A 19,943-nucleotide genomic window follows, 5' to 3' on the forward strand; every position below is an offset into this window, starting at 1 on the left:
ATATCAGGCTGAACCATAAGCACCAGAGAAATCTTCCAAAACTAGTTTTACCAGTAGAATTTCGAGGAAGACATTTTTAATACTCGCTGCACATCCCCTCCCCCTTGAGCTCTAAGCAGATAACCACTGGCTTCATTCAGCAAAAGTGCAGCTCCTTCTTTTTTTTTTTTTTTTTTTAAGATTTTATTTATTTATTTATTTGACAGAGAGAGAGATCACAAGTAGGCAGAGAGAGAGAGGAGGAAGCAGGATCCCTGCTGAGCAGAGAGCCCAATGTGGGACTCGATCCCAGGACTCTGAGATCATGACCTGAGCCGAAGGCAGTGGCTTAACCCACTGAGCCACCCAGGTGCCCCACACCCACAGCTCCTGTTCTGGTGCTATAAGGTAAACAACTTTTTGCACCAAAAATGTCTCAAGAATTCTGGACTGTTTGCTTGTGGCTCAACATCAATAGGGAAGAATATCCAGGCTATTTTAAGAGAAAAAAGGAAGGAACTTAACAGTCTATATAGTACATTATCTTTCCTGTAAAAAGAAGTGTAACTATTATCATGTTTGTTTGTAACATTTCTTGGGAGGGATACATTAGGAAATGCTAAATGATTGCCTCTGAGACTATGGTAGTTGAAGGGCAAGGATGGGAGCGGGAATTATTTTTCATTCTATTTCATCATAGTCCTTTTTGGATTTTGAATTAATACACTTGTTCACTTTATAGACACATATAGATAAAATCTGTACAGATATATACAGTGAAGCTTAAAAAATAATAGGTGGTCAGTTCAGAATTTTAAAAAAAATTATACTTCTATGGATGCTGGTGAATTACCATTTGTCAGGGCTGATAAAAACATTTTCGTACGCACATTCCTTATAATAGTTTATCACAAAGCTCCTTAAAAACCTTGAACCTTATCAAAAGCAATCTTTAAAATGCTTTTTTCTTCAAGTTAGTAGAAGGTAAAACAACGCAGCTTCCTGAGGCTTCTTCATAGAGGGGGAAAAAAAACCCAACAGGTAAGAGGCAGGAGATTATAAAGTGTTTTTCAAATGATGAGCTCGAGGTAGTTTCTCTGAACAGTTAACCAAACTGAGTTCTGTGAGACCCTTCGAAAATCCTGTCTGGTCTGTAACCATTATTTTACTCTCAATTAAATTACAGCTTGCCCTGACTAGCAGGATGTTAAAAGATGAAGGAAAGTGTTGAAAATGATATTCTGAAGAACAGTATTAGTGGCAGAAAACGTTTCGATGACGAACAAAAAAAGGGTTGGCGAGGTTTCATGGAGAAGTCCAAGGGAGGTTCCTAGCATCCTCCCGCGTGAGTCCTCGGAGACTTCCTTTCTCTGCCGACCTGTTGAGGGCTGCTGGACTCGGGGCATCGACGTCAGCACCGGGAAGCCGGTCCAGGGGGCTCAGGGTTCGGTTAGACCCCGGCCAGGGGCGGACAGCCTGAGCCCCGTCACCTGAACCCCAGAACCGGTAGATCCGGCTAGGCCCGGCCCCGCCCTTCCGAACCTCGGTAGCGGCTACGTGCACAGGAGGGTGTGATCTGCAGGCCGGGTCCTGCCCGACCGCCCTGCGCCCCGCGGCCACGGGGCCCAGGAACTCGGGCCTAGGCTACCCGGGCCAGTGCTTCCGCCTGTCCCGGGTCGTCCGACCCGACAGCCGCGCAAGTCACCGCCCCGTGTCGCCTCCCGTCACTGCAGGCCCCGCGGCCCCGCAGCCCCCAGCATTTCTGGCGGGGAGGGGCGCGGCGTCGCCACGTGACGCCTCGCCCCCGCCCGGCCCTGGTCACATGGGTGGCACGGCCGCTGCGTCAGTCACAGTCCTGGCTGCGGGAGCCGAGTCGCCGTCGCCGCCGCCGCCTCCAGCGGACGGGGCGGGGATCCCGGTGCCAGGTCCTCGTCGGCCCGCCCCTGCCGCCTCAGTCGGCCGTCCCGGCCTGGGCCCGACCGTCATGGAGCGGGGCGGGACCTCCGCCTGTTCCGTGTGAGGCGCGTCGCCGCCGCCCCCGCCTGCTCCTTTCCAGACCTCCCGAACCTTCGCCGCCGCCCGGAGCCCCTCGCCCTTGGCAGCCTGTCGCCGCCCCCCGGGCGGGCTCGAATGCGCGTCCGGTGAAGGTGCAGGCCGGGTGCCGCCGCTGCCGCAGCTGGGAGATGGTTCGGGCCTAGCGGAGCAGGGATTGGAGGTGAGAAGGGCTGACGGAACTGGCTGAGGGCCGGGCCTGGTTTGGCCGCCGGGTGGGGGTGGGGAGACGGAGAACCGGGTCCGCCTGGGGGCTCGGGGAGATCTTCCAGGCCCGGGCAGCTCGACCCGGCTTCGCCTCTCTTTTTTCCGTTTCACCGTCCCCCCTCCCCCGCCCTCGGACAAAAAAAAAAAAAAAAAAAAAAAAGGCTAACCCATCCTAACAAAAATTCCCAGAAATCCCTCTTTTCGCCGTTTCTCCTCTACGCTTTCGTTTCTTAATCCATTCCTTCCCTCAGGAATTCCAGCGACTGATTTGTTACTTTTTAATACCCTCTTCAATGGGAAGTTATTCCTAGTTAAAGAGAAAATAGGCCCAGATTCTAGCTATCATTACCCAACTAGTTCTCGCTTTCCTTCTCGCGATCCTGCGCACGTCTCCCCCCCACCCCCACCTTCTCTGCAAAAAAAAAAAAAAAAAAAAAAAAAAAAAAAAAGGAAAAAAAATTTTCCACCTTCGTCTAGGGAAGGGGATTGACTAGAAATGGGAATGTGGGGAGTGTAATACTTGAATACCCCCCATAACTTCGCAATCTGTCTGTTAGCTAGTTATCCCGATAGCCTGTATTTGGATATTGATGTTTAGGCCTTTCCTCCAGCTGCCTGTGCCCGGGGTTAATCTCGTAATTGACGTCAGTGCTTTGTTCCTTCCACTTTGCTGTTCTTCCACTCTTTGAGGATGGATCATGGGGTCTAGGACTTTGAGGAGTATCTTTATTGCTTTTTCTCTCACAATGGATATCATTTATAGGAAGTTGAAAGTACAAATCAGAAATGCTCGTGTATGGAGTTCAAGTGAGACGAAGAGTTCGATTTAGGGTTCTCGCAGTCAGTTGCAATTCAGAATTGTACCATCTCTTTCCTGATGGCCTTATGGAAATTTTAACCTAAGGCCAACCCCTTTTCCAGTGACAGGTATTTGTCTTGATGGCATCTAAGCTCGAAGAGTCTGTGAATAAGATGTTTTTAAATGTGACGTCTAAAATACGTGTTGATTTTTAGGACTCAGGTGTTAAAAGCTCAGAGCTTTGTCCATATTGATTCTGCAAAGCTTTGTAAAGTGCTTTTTTTATTTAACTGTACTTCGACTTATCAAAATTGAAATATTTATGAGAATTTTCTTAATTTGGCATTTGATAAAGAGCCTTTGTGGCCTGCGAATGTGCTTGGAATCATCTTTGGTCCTATGTGCATAAAGAAGTGTTGGCAGGTGGCCACTTGGTTTTTAACAAAGCTGGCTTCTTTAAATTTCTCAGGTTTATTTTCCTTATTCATCACTGCATCCTTAATTCTCTAAATATTAAAAAAATACCTCAAGAAATTAGTTTTACTTATCTTTTAGAGTCACTTTACCTGGATGCAATATATATACATATATATTTTTTAATATCAGTATTTTCATTCAGTTTGTGGTGGCTTGCATGCTGATAACTTTGGCTTTTTTGTTAGCTATGCAGGAACCGTAGGCAAATTCTACTTAGTCAGTTGGGGACAAGATAGCAGGTCTGTGAATGGCCCAACCTTTACTGCCTGGGTAAAAAAAAAAAAAAAAGAGCTTAACTGTGTTAATTGGAAAGTGCTCAACAGTTTTGGGATGTAAAGATGATTGTACAGTGCTTTGGTGAAGCTCTGTTATTAAGAATTACTAAAGATAGAATATTTTCATTCGATTCACTTTCTGCTTGTCAGATGACATAGATTATCTGTGTTCTTGAGCTATTGTATGGCTTTTGTAACAGTTGGTATGTTCTCCTTTTGTATTGTAATTTTCTTATAGGTCTTTTGTAGTGTGCTTAGAACAAGAACTATATTTATATTTCTCCTGTCCTCCCCAGTATTTTATACAACTATTAGATTGAATTTGAATATGATACCCAACCTAAGATTTCACAAAAGTGTAAAGAAAACTGTATGAACAAGTAAGTGATCAGTATTTGAAGGGGAAAATGTGACTTTCAGCTGCAGAAGATGACAGAAGATGAAGCCTTCTAAAAGTTCTTTATCTTACCTTTTTTGAAGAGTTAAGGTAAATGTCATGGCTTTATGTGTACCTGAGAGGAACAAAGAAAACAGGTATTTCTTCTTTTGTGGCCATCTACTGGTTTGGAATGAAGTCCAAAATGTATAAGGCCTTCTCTTCAAAGTATTTTTCATAAAATCAAAGAGGTGTTCTTATAGGTATTGAAGACACACCTGAACAATGATCCGGAAGTGCCATGTGTATTATAAGAGTTGAAGTTTTATTTTTTATTTTAGCTCTATGCTCCGGGTAGCTTACTATTAAAACTTTACTTGTGTCAAATATACTAAAAAAAAATTTTTTTTAAACTTTCCTATATAATGTACAGGTTTCCCAGCTTTTGAACTCCCAGTCCTCATTATATTTACTCATTTTCTTTTTCATTTCCTCTGATAAGTTGGAATAATTATGCTTGATTTCTGGGAGGGTGTGTGCCAGTCTCTGTTATTGTGAAATAAGGTGTAGTCAGTGATTAAAGACTGCTTAAAGGCCAACCTCACTTTGCTGCTTTTTCCTTTCATTTAAGAAAAGCACCTCTAGGGACGCCTGGGTGGCTCAGTTGGTTAAGCAGCTGCCTTCGGCTCAGGTCATGATTCCAGCGTCCTGGGATCGAGTCCCACATCGGGCTCCTTGCTCCACAGGGAGCCTGCTTCTCCCTCTGACTCTGCCTGCCACTCTGCTTGTGCTCGCTCTTGCTCTCTCTCTCTCTCTGACAAATAAATAAATAAAATCTTTAAAAAAAAAAAAGGCACCTCTACTTGTAGTAAGTTTTTATATTCATCTTGGTTGTTTGAAGTGATACTCTAGTACATGAGTAATGTAAGGATGAGAAGGATGTAATAAACATGACAGTTACTGAGTTTTGGCTGATCATCTGCATTCCTGTTTGTCTTGATGTTCGTTTTCACTGGCATCAGATCTGAAGAATTTTAATGGTATTGGCATACAGAAAATATTAGAACCACTGAATTCATTTCCAAAATATTCCAGAAGCATTTTTAACTTTGAGACTTATTTATTGTTTTCTTTTATAGATTTTATTTATTTATTTGACAGAGAGAGAGATCACAAGTAGACAGGCAGGCAGAGAGAAAGGGGGAAGCAGGCTCCCTGCGGAGCAGGGATCCCAATGTGGGGCTGGATCCCAGGACCCTGAGATCATGACCTGAGCTGAAGGCAGAGACTTAACCCACTGAGCCCCCCAGGTGCCCCATTAATTCTGTTTTTGAAGGAAAAAAATTACTCAAAATCTATCTTCATGTGGCTGAAATTCAAAAGTCGAGTGTTGGTGAAGATGTGGAAAAGGATGAACCCTTGTGTGCTGTTGGTGGGAATGCCAACTGGTATAGCCAATTAAAAGTAGAACTGTCCTACAATTAATCACACTACTAGGTATTTACCCAAAGAATATGAAAACACTGATTCAAAGAGATATATATATATACCCATTTATTTATTGCAGCATTATTTGCAATAGCCAAACTATGGAAGCAGCCCAAGTATCCATTGATATTCTCTCTCTCACACACACACACACACACAGGCGTATTACTTGGTCATAAAAAGGAATGAAATCTTGTCATTTGCAACATGGATGGAGCTAGAGAGGATAATGCTAAGCGAAATAAGTCAGAAAAAGACAAACACCATCTTATTTCACTTGTATGGAAATTAAGAAACAAAACAAATGAACAAAGGAAAGAAAAACAAAACAAAACCAAAATACAGACTTTTAACTCTGGAGAATAAATAGATGGTTACTAGAGGTGGGTTTCAGGAATGGGTAAAATAGGTGAAGGGGATTAGGAATGCACTTGTCTTTTTAAAACATTTTTATTTAATTCCAGTATAGTTAACATATAGTGCACTTGCACAGTGCACTCTGCAAGAGATGTGCACTTGCTTGATGAACACCTCAGTAATGTATAGAACTGTTTGATCACTTACTGTATACCTGAAACTAATACAACATTGTGTATTAAGTGCAGTAGAATTAAAAAAAGAAAAAGAACTAATTGATACAATCAAAAAATAAAAATGAAATCTACCTGATTCATCAGTTATACTTTATTTTAAAAATCTGTAACCTGAGGAATATTCTGAGGGAAGGTATTTCATGTAACTTTATCTGTGTTGGAGTGCCAAATCATGGTGATGGCTTTTAGACCAGTAGACAAAGCTTATTATTAGGTATCATTTTAAACTAATTTTTTCAATTATTTCCTAGGATGGGTTAAAGAACCTTATGCAGGGCGCCTGGGTGGCTCAGTAGTTAAGCGTCTGCCTTTGGCTCCAGTCATGATCCCAGTGTCCTGGGATCAAGCCCTGCATCCAGCTCCCTGCTCTGAGGGAAGCCTGCTTCTCCCCCTGCCACTTCTCCTGCCTGATCTCCTCTCTCAACGTCTCTCTCTGTCAAATAAATAAATAAAATCTTAAAAAAAAACAAAGAAATTGTGCATTGTTTTTCCAAAGTTATGTGTGTGTGGCAGGAGATATCAGGGATTGACATGAATAGAGTGCCCTGGAAAGCCACTATGGTTTCGCTACCAGTTACTGTCATGATCTGTCCTGGGACTGTGTTCCCAGTGACTACTTAAGGGCTAAATGGCTGTAATCATTTTCTTAAGTTAGAGATGCCTAGTGGGTTATGATTTTTCACTTTGACTTTCCCGTTTCTTGTCATCTTATGGTAGCACCAGTTTTATGGAGTGGTGAGTGCTCTGTATTGACAGGCCTTCCCACCTCTTTGCAGTTGCTTCCATTTCTTCAATCTGAAATACCACTTTTCCTTTCTTGTTCCCTACCTGTTAAAATTTCACTGTTTTTTTAAGGCCTAGTGCAGGTACTATTGCCTTCCTAAAATTTTGCTTGACTCCTCTTGCTATCCCATTTGGCACCTACCCTCTTTGAATCTCTGCATCACTTTTTGTCATCTCTCTTGCTTGTTTTGTTAACTATGGGACTATATAGCCTGCTGGGTGACAGTCAGCACAGTCTCTCAGGGAAAACATCTTAGAGTTTTTAATACTACTACAAAATGTGTTTCTAAAGAATAAGGATTAAAATAATAATCCCACCTTTCACTGAAGAGATTTACACTAATTCCTTAGTCTCATCATGTATCTAGTCAGTGTGCAGATTTTCCTGATTACAGTTTTTGTTTTAACAGTTTGTGTGAATTAGGATCCAAATGAGATTGTATCTTTTTGTTCTTATTCTTGTTTATATTCAATTTGTTTGTTAAAGAAGCCACATTCTTCGCTCTGTGAGAATTCTCACAGTCCAGATTGTGCTGATTGCATCCCTGTGGTTTCATGTAATATGTTCCTCAGTCCCATTTTCCCTATATATTAGTAGTTACATACAGAAGCTTGATCCGATTGAGGCTTGGATTTTTATTTTTAAGTAAACTCTGTGCCCAACCTGGGGCTTGACTTCACGACCCTGTATTAAGAGTCACATGCACTACTAACTGAACCAGCCAGGCTTGAATTTTTTTTTAATGGCAAGAATACTTCATGGGTAGTGTTGTGTACTTCCTCTATACTCTTTTTTTTTTTTTTTTAAGATTTTATTTATTTATTTGAGAGAGAGACAGTGAGAGAGAGCATGAGCGAGTCAGAGAGCGAAGCAGACTCCCCATGGAGCTGGGAGCCTGATGTGGGACTCGATCCCGGACTCTGGGACCATGACCTGAGCAAAGGCAGTCGTCCAACCAACTGAGCCACCCAGGCGTCCCAACTTACTCTATACTCTTAAGCCTTCACTCTGGCTTATCATCCTGCCAGTGAAGTTGCTTATCAAGGCCACCTGTGACTTCTGTTTCCAAATTTTACAATCATCGCTTACTCCTTTACCTCTTCTCTACTTGCTTTTGTTTTGTTTTGTTGTAAAGATTTTATTATTTGAGAGAAAGAGAGAAAGAGAGGAGAGGGCATGAGTCGGGGGAGGGGCAGAGGGGGCAGAAAGAGAAGCAGACTCCACTGAGCAGGGACTCCTACAACGACGACTACAACAGGCCTGATCCCCCAGAATCCCGGGATCCTGACCTGAGCTAAAGGCAGAAGCTTAACTGATTGAGCCACCCAGGTGCCCTCTACTTGCTTTTGTTAACCATTTTCTCCTTGATACTGTTTTCTTCTTTGACTTTTATGACTCTGTCCCTTTTCTGTCTTTCTGCCTACCAGTTGCTTTTTTACAGGCTGTTAATTCTGCTAATCCCTTGATAGATCTGGCTTTTAGCCTTGGCATTCTTGTTTTCACTCTTGCGGATGATCTCACACATTTGTATTGCTTCAGGTACCATCTCTGAGTGTTGTTGTCTTTTTAAAGATTTTATTTATTTATTTGACAGAGATCACAAGTAGGCAGAGAGTCAGGTAGAGAAAGAGAGGGGGAAGCAGACTTTCCACGGAGCAGAGAGCCTGATGTGGGCCCAGCTCGATCCCAGGACCCTGGGATCATGACCTGAGCCGAAGGCAGAGGCTTTAACCCACTGAGCCACCCAGGCACCCCTATTTAGTATTTTTTTTTTTTTAAGATTTTATTTATTTCTTTGACAGACAGAGATCACAAGCAGGCAGAGAGGCAGGCAGAGAGAGAGAGAGGGAGAAGCAGGCTCCCCACTGAGCAGAGAGCCCAATGCAGGGCTCGAACCCAGGACGCTGAGACCATGACCCGAGCCTAAGGCAGAGGCTTTAACCCACTGAGCCACCCCAGCGCCCCAAGTATTTTAAAAACATAGTCTAACTATCTGTATATTTTAGCAGATACACCTAACTCTTTGATGGAGACAACCCAAATTCTATTTGGCTAACACGTCCAGAGATCATTGTTCTCTGGGTCCAGATTTGGCTGAAAATTATGGGCTAACTACTAAATTTAATCATCCCTGACATAGCTGATACACAGTTGTGGAAACAACAACAGCAACAAGAAAAGTAAAAATCTTCAGAGGGGATGGGAGGAGAGAGGAAAGTATCATTTCTCCAAAACTTGTACCCTATCTTGCTGGGTAGGTACAGTGTAAGGTAAATGATGGCAAAAGCAGCCAGTTATATCGGCCTTCGTTTGTTAACCTACTTCCTTCAAATGGAGTCAGTTCTTTGGTAAGCCAAATGAAGAATTTCAGTTTTGTCAACGAGGATTATTTTCCTTGTGTATTGTCTTAAGTTATAATACTGAGGACATCTGGAAGGAGTTTTGGGAAGGCAGTTCTGTGTTGCCTTAGCATAAGGATTAGTAAACTATGTTTAGTAGGCCCCGTACATCCTTTTGTATGGCGTGTGAGGTGAAAATGGTTTTTACATTTTTATTTTATTTATTTATTTTTATTTTTTATTTATTTATTTATTTTAAAGATTTTATTTATTTATTTGACAGACAGAGATCACAAGTAGGCAGAGAGGCAGGCAGAGAGAGAGAGGAGGAAGCAGGCTCTCTGCTGAGCAGAGAGCCCGATGCGGGACTCGATCCCAGGACCCTGAGATCATGACCTGAGACGAAGGCAGCGGCTTAACCCACTGAGCCACCCAGGCGCCCCAATTTATTTATTTATTTTTAAAGATTTTATTTATTTATTTGTCAGAGAGCGAGAGCGAGCACAGGCAGACAGAGTGGAAGGCAGAGTCAGAGGGAGAAGCAGGCTCCCTGCGGAGCAAGGAGCCCGATGTGGGACTCGATCCCAGGACGCTGGGATCATGACCTGAGCCGAAGGCAGCTGCTTAACCAACTGAGCCACCCAGGCGTCCCGGTTTTTACATTTTTAAATGGTGAGAAAAAAATCTCAATATTTTGTGGCCTGTGAAAATTACAGGAAAGTCATATTTCAGTATCCATAAATAAAGTTTTATTGGGACACAGATTAGATACCCATTTGTTTCTATATTGTTTGTAGCTCCTTTTGTTGCTACCATGACAGAGTGTGGTGACTGTAGGGCCTACAAAACCTAAAATATTTATAGTGTCGCTTTAAAAAGGTTTGTCAACTTCTGTTTAAGCAGATTCATGGTGAATACATGGGTTTGAGGACTGTTTTAGGATTGAACATTTAGTTACACAGTCCTTGTTTACCATGGTGGTAGTTAGGGTTTTTTGATTGAAGAGAGAGAGAGAGAGAGTGTGTGTTTGTGTGTGTGTGTATGAGGAGATACGAATAAATTAAATATATACAGAGGGGTGTCTTGGTGGCTCAGTATATTGAGCATCTGGCTCTTGATTTTGGCTCAGGTTGTGATCTCAGGATTAGGGATCGGGCCACAGCAGGGTCTTTGCTCAGTGGGGTGTCTGCGTGGGATTCTTTCTCTCTCTCTCCCTGTGCCCTTTCCCTCTATCCCATGCACTCTGTCTCTCTCAAATAAATAAATCTTTAAAAAAAAATATGTGTATCTATATGTATAAAGCAGGTATGGTCTGGACATTGGCTTAGCTTTAGTTATGGATTCAGACTTTGTTAAATCTTTCAGCTGTACCCTGAAGGTAGGGTAAATGGGGAGCAAGAATATCCAGGAAAGCTGGGGAAGAGGTAAGGCTGGAAGCTGATCAGGTAGTTTATATACATGTTCATCATGTACAAATTAACTCTAGTTCTACTATTTCTCAATCCCCTAACCCTCAAATCCACTGCTTTTCCTGCCTTGGGGTACATAGCACTGTCATTGCTTTTTCCAGAAACCTGCAAATTGTCCTTGAATCCTCTGTTCTACTTCTCACATCTCTCTGGCTCCAAGATTCTACTTCCTTTAACATCTTTGAATCTAAACCCTTTCTCTACAGTATCTACATTCCTAGTATCAGTACCTTAATCCAGGCTTTCATTTCTCACCAGGATTGATTATTCCAATAGCCCTCTCGTTTGCTTCCTTACTTCTAGTAAAATAATCTACTCCACCCTGTATCATAGTAGTTTTTTCCTCTAAAATATGAATCTGATTTTGTCACTTGTTTTCTTTTTTTTTTCTTTTCTAAAGAATTTATTTATTTGACAGAGAGTGAGAGAAGGAGAGAGAGCACAAGTGGGGGTAGTAGCAGAGGGAGGGGGGAAGCAGGCTCCCCGTTGAGCAGGGAGCCCGATGCAGGACTCGATCCCAGGATCCTGAGACCATGACCCGAGCTGAAGGCAGAGGCTCAACCCACTGAGCCACCCAGGTGCCCCTTGTCACTTGTTTTCTTAAAACTCCTTCGTAGTGTTTGATTTTCTGTAGTCCTCTTCTAACTAGGGATTCTTCCAACATTAATGAGTTTTATTCAGTGCTTTGTAGCCAGCTACTCCCTTAGGAGTTTGTTGCTGTGTTTAGATTTTGTTTATGATTGTGTTTGTGCCAAGTTATAATGCATTGTACTGGTGATTTTGCAGTGGCTCAGACAAGAAAAGATGGTAAGTAAAACTGGATCATGTCATAGTAGATCGTTAATACAGGCAGGCCAAACCCAAGAGAACCCTGGCATGTCCTTAGCCTCATGTTTTCAATGTGAAATGTATCTGCTGGATCCCATCTATGTAATTAACCAGTATGAAACAGTCTGTTTCCAGTGTCATGTTTTGTTCCAAACCTCAGCAGTGATCATATTAGACACACACTTAGTATAGATTTTAATAAGGTACTAAACTACAAAAGGACAAGTTTGCCAGAGTTAACAAGTGAAGCTTCCTTAAAATTGACATTTATGGACTGCAAGTTGGTATGGTAGTATATGGTTGTATTTCCCTAAACTAGGAAATAAACATTTGCAGTTCTTAAATCCATTTAGTATAACATATTTATAAGCATTTTCTGCACTAGTATTATTGAAGTCATGTTATAGAAGTGTTTTTTTTTTTTTAAAGATTTTATTTATTTATTTGACAGAGAGAAATCACAAGTAGATGGAGAGGCAGGCAGAGAGAGAGGAAGGGAAGCAGGCTCCCTGCTGAGCAGAGAGCCTAATGCGGGACTCGATCCCAGGACCCTGAGATCATGACCTGAGCCGAAGGCAGCGGCTCAACCCACTGAGCCACCCAGTAACCCTCATCTCCAAGATTTGGTTGCAGCTAGCCTGACTAGAGTAAAGTGGCCAGAGGAAAGAAGGCAGGCAAGGTACGAAGAAGGGTATAGAAGGAGGGAGGTTGGTTCTAAGCAGAGAACAAGTGAACGGGCCAGAAGACAGAACTGCACACACGCACACACAAAGAAAAGAGGCAGATCAAGTGTAGTTGGAAAATAGGGTTGGGAGAGTGCAAAATAAAAGATAAGACTGGAGAGACACAAGGGATCGGAGTAGACCTGTGGGGTGTGTTACTCAGATCTGAAAGTTATAAAGATACCTTTTCAAAGAAAATGAACTTTCCTAGATCTTGAATGAGGACTTTATTCTGTTAATAATAGTAAAATATAAAATTAGGTATGAACTCATTATGTTTACAGCTCTTATGTAACTGTAAAACTGACACTTTATAAGTTAAATACACAGTAAATTTAAAATGTTACTGTAACAGATTATGTTGTTTTGCAGAAACTAGACCAATGAATGATACATTCAATCCCAGAAATATGCCATCTCAAGTCTGGTTTTACATCATAAAACCACTTCTAGGGGCGCCTGGGTGGCTCAGTGGGTTGAGCCGCTGTCTTCGGCTCAGGTCATGGTCTCAGAGTCCTGGGATCGAGTCCCGCATCGGGCTCTCTGCTCAGCAGAGAGCCTGCTTCCCTCTCTCTCTCTCTGCCTGCCTCTCCGTCTACTTGTGATTTCTCTCTGTCGGGTAAACAAATAAAATCTTTAAAAAAAATAAATAAATATATAAATAAATAAAACCACTTCTAGGGGCGCCTGGGTGGCTCAGTGGGTTAAGCCGCTGCCTTCGGCTCAGGTCATGATCTCAGGGTCTTTAATTGTTGAATGAACTAGAATGTTAACATGTATTTTTATATATAGTATAGGCCTATACTGAAGAGATAGATTTTAAAATCAGGATTTTAAAGTTTTCAAAATTCTTTCTGGATTCTGTTTAAATATGTTACAAGTCTAAATTAGAAAATATTTTGAGGGGTGCCTGGGCAGCATAGTCGGTTAAGCATCCAACTGTTGTTTTAAGAATTTTTTCCTTTTTTTAAAAAATTATTTTTGCTGGGACGCCTGGGTGGCTCAGTTGGTTGGGCGGCTGCCTTCGGCTCAGGTCATGATCCCAGCGTCCTGGGATCGAGTCCCACATCGGGCTCCTTGCTCCGCCGGGAGCCTGCTTCTCCCTCTGACTGCCTTCCACTGTGTCTGCCTGTGCTCGCTCTCGCTCGCTCTCTCTCTGACAAATAAATAAATCTTTTAAAAAAAAATTATTTTTGCTAACATAATGTATTATTTACCCCAGGGGTACAGGTCTGTGAATCCTCAGTTTTAAACATTTCACAGCACTTACCATAGCACATACCCTTCCAGGTGTCCATAACTCAGCCACCTCATCCCTACCCCCCAACCTTCCAGCAACCCTCAGTTTGTGAAATAAAGAGTTTCTTATGGTTTATCTCCCTCCCATTCCCATCTTGTTTCATTTTTTCCCTTCCCTACCCCAGACATCTGACTGTTTTAGCTCAGGTTGTGATCTCAGTGTTGTGAGCTCTCCCTTTCCCTCTGCCCCTCCCCACTGTGTGCATTCTGTGTCTCTCTCCCTCTCTCTTAAATAAATAAATCTTTATTAAAAAGTAGATTTAGGGGCAACTGGGTGGCTCAGTGGGTTAAAGCCTCTGCCTTCAGCTTGGCTCATGCTCCTAGGGTCCTGGGATCGAGCCCCACATTAGGCTCTCTGTTCAGCAGGGAGCCTGCTTCCTCCTCTCTGCTTGCTTGTGATGTCTGTCTGTCAAATCAAAATAAATAAATGAATAAATAAATAAATGAATAGATAAATAGATTTACTCTTATCACTCACAATTTGATCTTTCAAAGTAAATATTCTTGGTGCCATAATAAACAACTCATAATTTATGAGTTTCTATTCCAGTGATTAAAGAGCAGTCATTTACTTAAATGATTAACCCTTAAATGGCCTTAAAGTTCTTAAAATAATGTTCCTGTGCATTTTAGTAGAACCTTATTAACAGGATATAGGTATGGGAGGTCCAATAATGGGGGTCCTGTTATTATCCAATAACAGGATATTGGGCCTGGGGCTGATTTAAATTCATAAGCCTTGAGTATTTTGCCTTCAACATTTTTTATAGTATTCTGAGGAACTAAATATATTTCAAGAAATCCAGGTACTGGGGCGCCTGGGTGGCTCAGTTGGTTAAGTGACTGCCTTTGTTTGGCTCAGCCCCACATTGGGCTCCCTGCTCTTTGGGGAACCTGCTTCTCCCTGTCCCTCATCTGTCACTCCCCCTGCTTGTGTTCTCTCTCTCTGTCAAATAAATAAATAAAACTTAAAAAAAAAAAGAAAAGAAAGAAATCCAGGATTTTGTTACCACCTGTCTTTCAGATGTGTGAATAATGATGATATTATTGAGGTAGTTCTTTTTATTGTAAACTCTAAGGAACCCTTGCTGTATAGTGTTTTTAAACTTTTGTTTAATGTGCTATCTGCATTTTTTTTTTAAGATTTTATTTATTTATTTGACAGAGAGAAATCACAAGTAGATGGAGAGGCAGGCAGAGAGAGAGAGAGAGAGAGAGAGAGGGAAGCAGGCTCCCTGCTGAGCAGAGAGCCCAATGTGGGACTCGATCCCAGGACCCCGAGATCCTGGCCTGAGCCGAAGGCAGCGGCTTAACCCCCTGAGCCACCCAGGCGCCCCAACTATCTGCATTTTTAAGTAGAAAAAATGCTTTTATTTTGCAGTTTGGACTTGTATTACTTTCTTTTGGCTTCCTCAGGTACTACAAATCTAAGCAGCCTTATAGTGCTCTGTTGAACAATAATTTCTTTCTGGATGTTGTAGACTGAAACATTCAGTTTTTACACCTCAGTTTGCCAAGTATGATTCTGAGAATTTACAGTCTAGCACTTACATTTGGTGAACATTTCAGAGTACAGGGTTTAGTAAAAATAGAAATTGATCATTTCTGTACATGTGTTTTTTTTTCTTGAACATATGTTGTTTTCCTTTTTAGATAACTCCTGTAGAAAAATTGCTTTAAAAGGAACAGAATTCATTTAGTATCAATATTAATCCTTTTATTGGGTTGATAATATAGTGAATGCGGTAAAAAGAAGACCTACTCTTTTCTTGGTACCAGATATAACCAAAGTCTTAGGGAGGAAATGTGAGACTGACTGTGGGTAGAAAACGAGGGGCAACATCATCTTCTGAAACCCAGCGTTTAGTGAGTATTCACGCTGTTTGACTCTTGGGGCAGTAATGAAAGATCACAGTTGTAATCTTTATAAGATTCATCATGTTTTGAGTGTCTGTTGTATGTCTGCCACTGTGTAAAGCACCGGAGGGGAAATGGTTAAGTCCAGTGATACCTATAGTTCTTACTCTCTGGAGGCTTATAATAAGGAGGTGACTAGGGAGGGCAGATAGAATAACAAAAAATAATCCCAATGTAAGGCAAGTGTTAAGTGCCAGATGAGATACAAAGAAATGCTTTGGGAAGTATATAACTTTAGTGACAAAGGAATCTCAGAGGGCTTTATTTATTTATTTGACAGGCAAAGATCACAAGCAGGCCTGGCGGGCGGGGGGAGGGGGCGGCTGCCTGTTGAGCAGAGAGCCTGATGCCTGGGCTCAGTCCTGGGATCCTGGCATCATGACCTGAGCTGAAGGCAGAGGCTTAACCCACTGAGTCACCTGGCCACCCCTTGGAGGACTCTTGAAGGAAGTAGGATACGTGGTAGATTTTAAACGGTATGTATTTAGAAATGGGAAGAAGGAAGGACATTCTAATTAGAAGGACTAGTTTGAGTAAAGATCTGGATCTGAATGTGTGTAGGTTATTTTCAGGTTCAGGTAAACCCTGAAGGTTTTATAGAAATGGCTGAGAATTGAACTGTGGATAGTTTTAAATCCTGGGATGAGAACTATGGACTTACATTTTTCATAGAGTTTGGAGTATTGATGACTTCTAAGCAGAAGAATGTCTTAAGTAGGTCCGTTTTATGAAGATAAAAAATTACCAATGCATACGTTACAGAGGTTGCCAATAAGAGACCTTTGTAGGTTTTAGATATTTGCTTGCTTTTAAAGAAACTGAATGAAAAGTTTGTTTTCTTCTTTATAAAAAGAGCTGTAAACTCTCAATTTTAACCGTTCTCTCCATCAATGTATTCATCTTCCAAGATGAAAATAGACTTCTCAATTTATTTATCCATATGCTTTTAGAATTTGTGGTAACCATTTTGAGATAAGTTTAAACTAGTTAAATTTTGTTTACATTTATCTCAAATATTAGTAAAAGAACAAGAAGTATATTTGATTTGGTTTTGATTCTGAAATAGCTACATGGCATGTAAAACAGTGCAGGACTACTTGGAGGAGGAGCTTTTAGAAGTAGTATTTAGAAAGGGAGGCAGTTTACAAGTAATATGAGATACTCATATTCTTATGTTTGCCCTTAAGTGTAAGCATATTTATGTATGTAATAAACATTTATTTTCTTCAATTAAGTCTTAAAATTGTCTAATATTTTTATTTTAAGTAGGCACCACACCTAACATAGGGCTTAAACCCACAGCCCTGATATTAAGAGTCATAGTGCTACCAACTGAGCCCGGGAGGTGCCCCTGTCTAGTGTTCAAAAAGAATAAGTTTATTAGTAATTAGTTTTAAAAATACTGTTTCAAATTAGTTGTTGAACAATTGGGTGTCTGCTTAAAGACATAGTAAACATTGATCATGGTATTGTTTGGTCCCTAAGGTGAGGAAATAAAGTTTTGCTGTATCAGTAAAAGTTTCAAGAGGAATTGAATTGAGTTATAGTTATAAAATCAGGTTGTATAGCTTGATAAATTAGTAAATGTGTTTCAATTCTGGTTGATCTAAAATAATGCAGATATGTTAAATGTCTGCTGAATTAAAATTTGTTGCAGATGGTGTCTGATTTTAGTGTAATATGAGTATTGGTTATTCCAGTTTTGAAATACTGGTATTTTGTGGTATTAGGTGAAGACTGTCATGATCTTTAGGTATTATTTTGTAGTAAATGAGATAACTCTTCCTTTCTAACTAGACTGTGAAGTTCATTAGTTTCCCTACTGAAGTGGTTGTCCACTATGTTATGTTCTAGGTATGCATTGCTGCACAAAACACACATTCCCTGATTTTCATCTAGTGGGAAAGGAAATATTAATGACCATCAAAAGAAGTGTGTAGTTAATTGTGATGAAGTACTATGAAGGAAAAGGGAATTGTCTACATGATTTTCCTGAGGCCAAAAAGAGCACTACAAGTTCAGAGAAGCAAAAAAAAAAAAAAAAAAAAAAAAAAAAAAAAAGAAAGAAAGAAAGAAAAAATAAAGACCCTTGGTGGGAACTAGGAAAGGAGGGTAGTAAGATGTAAAATAAATATGATTGAGATAGGTGGGAGTCAAATCAAGTAGGAAGTCAGATCTTTGCTTTTGTAGGCCATACCGTATCAAGGACTTGAAGTTTATCCACAGATAAATGGAAAGCTTATTTAAAAAATTCTTAAGCAAGGGTTGGGTCACAAGATCTGGTTTGTGTTTTAAAAAGATTACTTTGGCTGCTGTATGAAATATGGATTAGGGAGAGGACAGGGGAACCAAGAATCTAATTAGAAGGCTGTAGCCTTTGTTCAAGCTGTAGATAAAGTGAAGACTTGTTTTGAACAGTGGCTGTGGAGAAAGTAGTATACATATATTTAGTAAATATATATTTAGTAAAAATATATTTAGGGAGGGGACTCCTGGGTAGCTTAGTTGGTTAAGTGTCTGCCTTTAGCTCAACTCATGATCCCAGGTCCTGGGATCAAGTCCCACATGGGGCTCCTTGCTTGGTGGGCAGTCTGTTTCTCCCTCTGCCTGCCACTCCTCCTGCTTGTGCGCTCTCTCTCTCTCTCTGGCAAATAAGTAAAATCTTAAAAAAAAAAAATTTCGTATATGTATTTTTTTTCTGGGGGGGTATGGTTATGGATTGGATGTGGAGAGCACTTAAAGGGAAGATTGAACAAAAGCAGTTGGCTTATACAGTGAGGATTACTTTACCAGGAGTTGTTGTCAGTAGGGGAAAACAAATGAGGGAATCAATTTGGAATTTATTCAGATTGAGATCCCTCAAAGAACACGAGCAAACAGGTTCTCTATCTCAAAAGAGAAAGTGTGTTATGGTCCGTATTTGGGTATTTGTATTAGAGGTATATAGATAGTATTTTAAGCCACAAGATTGTAGGGAAAGAATGTGGACAGAATCAAAATAAGAACCATGACTGAGCATAGAGAAGTACCAACTTCTAAGAAGTCTGGTGGGTAGAATGGGAGGAGACAGAGGTGATGGGATAACTGGGTGAGCTAGAGTTACAAAAGCCAAGAGTATATGAAGGAGGGAGCCTGGGTGTTTACACCCTGCCTTTGATGCTTTGTTGTGGTCCAAGTTGAGTGAGCTTCAGAGGTATCCAGAGGAATTCCAGTGTTTGGTGCACTAACCTCATCAGCCCACCAAGAGGGTGAACATTTGATTTCCACTTGAAGTAAATTGGATTTTTTTTTTTAAGATTTTATTTATTGGGGCGCCTGGGTGGCTCAGTGAGTTAAGCTGCTGCCTTTGGCTCAGGTCATGATCTCGGGGTCCTGGGATCGAGTCCCGCATCGGGCTCTCTGCTCGGCGGGGAGCCTGCTTCCCTCTCTCTCTCTCTCTGCCTGCCTCTCCATCTACTTGTGATTTCTCTCTGTCAAATAAATAAATAAAATCTTTTAAAAAAAAGATTTTATTTATTTATTTGTGAGAGAAGGAGTACTAATGGCGGAGGGAGCAGAGTGAGAAGCAGACTCCCCACTGAGCAGGGAGCACAGCGTGGGGCTGCATCCCAGGACCTTGAGATCATCACCTGAGCCAAAGGCTGTTAACCGACTGAGCCACCCAGGCGCCCCAAAGTAAATTGGATTTTATACATAAGGAATTTGCCGTACAAAATTATAGCTGAAGAAATGTATGATATATATGGGAAATATGGACCTATTCTTCACATCGGAGTGGGGAACACACCCAAAACTAGAGGAACACCTTATTATAAAGATTTCTTTGATGCCAAGAATGTGTGTGATCACCTTTCAGAATTCAATGTTTATAACAGATACTTGGTGGATTTGTACTATAATGCCAAGGGCAGTTCAGAGAAATGGACACAAAAAAGACCAGTTGAAGCTTCTTGAGGAGAAATATGGCATCAACACAAATCCACCAAATTAAATGTCTCCTGTATTTTCATTTCAGACTAAAACCCCATAAATGACTACTATCACCCTTTTTTTTTGTTTTTAATTAATACTGAATGTTACGATTTCTTTGAGATTCAGAACAACATGTGTAATCTTGGCAAAGTGGAGTGTGGGAAGTTGAAAACAGAAATGTTGGAAAGTTGGAAAAATAGAATGTTGAATAGTGGTTGGATACATTTTGGAAAGCAGTTTGTCTATATGTGTTATAATTGCAGATGCTCATATCCTGCACCCTAGTAATTCCACTTGTAGGTGTCTACTCTAGAAAAACTTTCACTCATTGGTATAATGAAAAATGCATAAAAATGATCATTACAGC

The 19,943-nt window shown here is 41.1% G+C and overlaps 1 protein-coding gene across 3 annotated transcripts in view; it reads left to right on the plus strand.

The window, feature by feature from the left end:
* The first annotated feature begins 2,060 nt into the window (after positions 1–2,060).
* AFF4 (AF4/FMR2 family member 4) overlaps positions 2,061–19,943 on the plus strand; it is a 96,254-nt gene continuing 78,371 nt past the window's right edge. For 2 of the 3 annotated variants that reach the window (XM_045075510.1, XM_045075512.1), the window contains exon 1: positions 2,061–2,194. The gene's annotated coding sequence lies outside the window, so the exon portion shown is untranslated. The remainder of the gene's footprint in view (positions 2,195–19,943) is intronic. The other variant, XM_045075511.1, reaches the window with a different exon arrangement.

Source organism: Mustela putorius, unplaced genomic scaffold, assembly GCF_011764305.1.
Source record: "Mustela putorius furo isolate JIRA1106 unplaced genomic scaffold, ASM1176430v1.1 tig00000145_pilon_pilon_pilon, whole genome shotgun sequence".
Classification (NCBI taxonomy): Eukaryota; Metazoa; Chordata; class Mammalia; order Carnivora; family Mustelidae; genus Mustela; species Mustela putorius.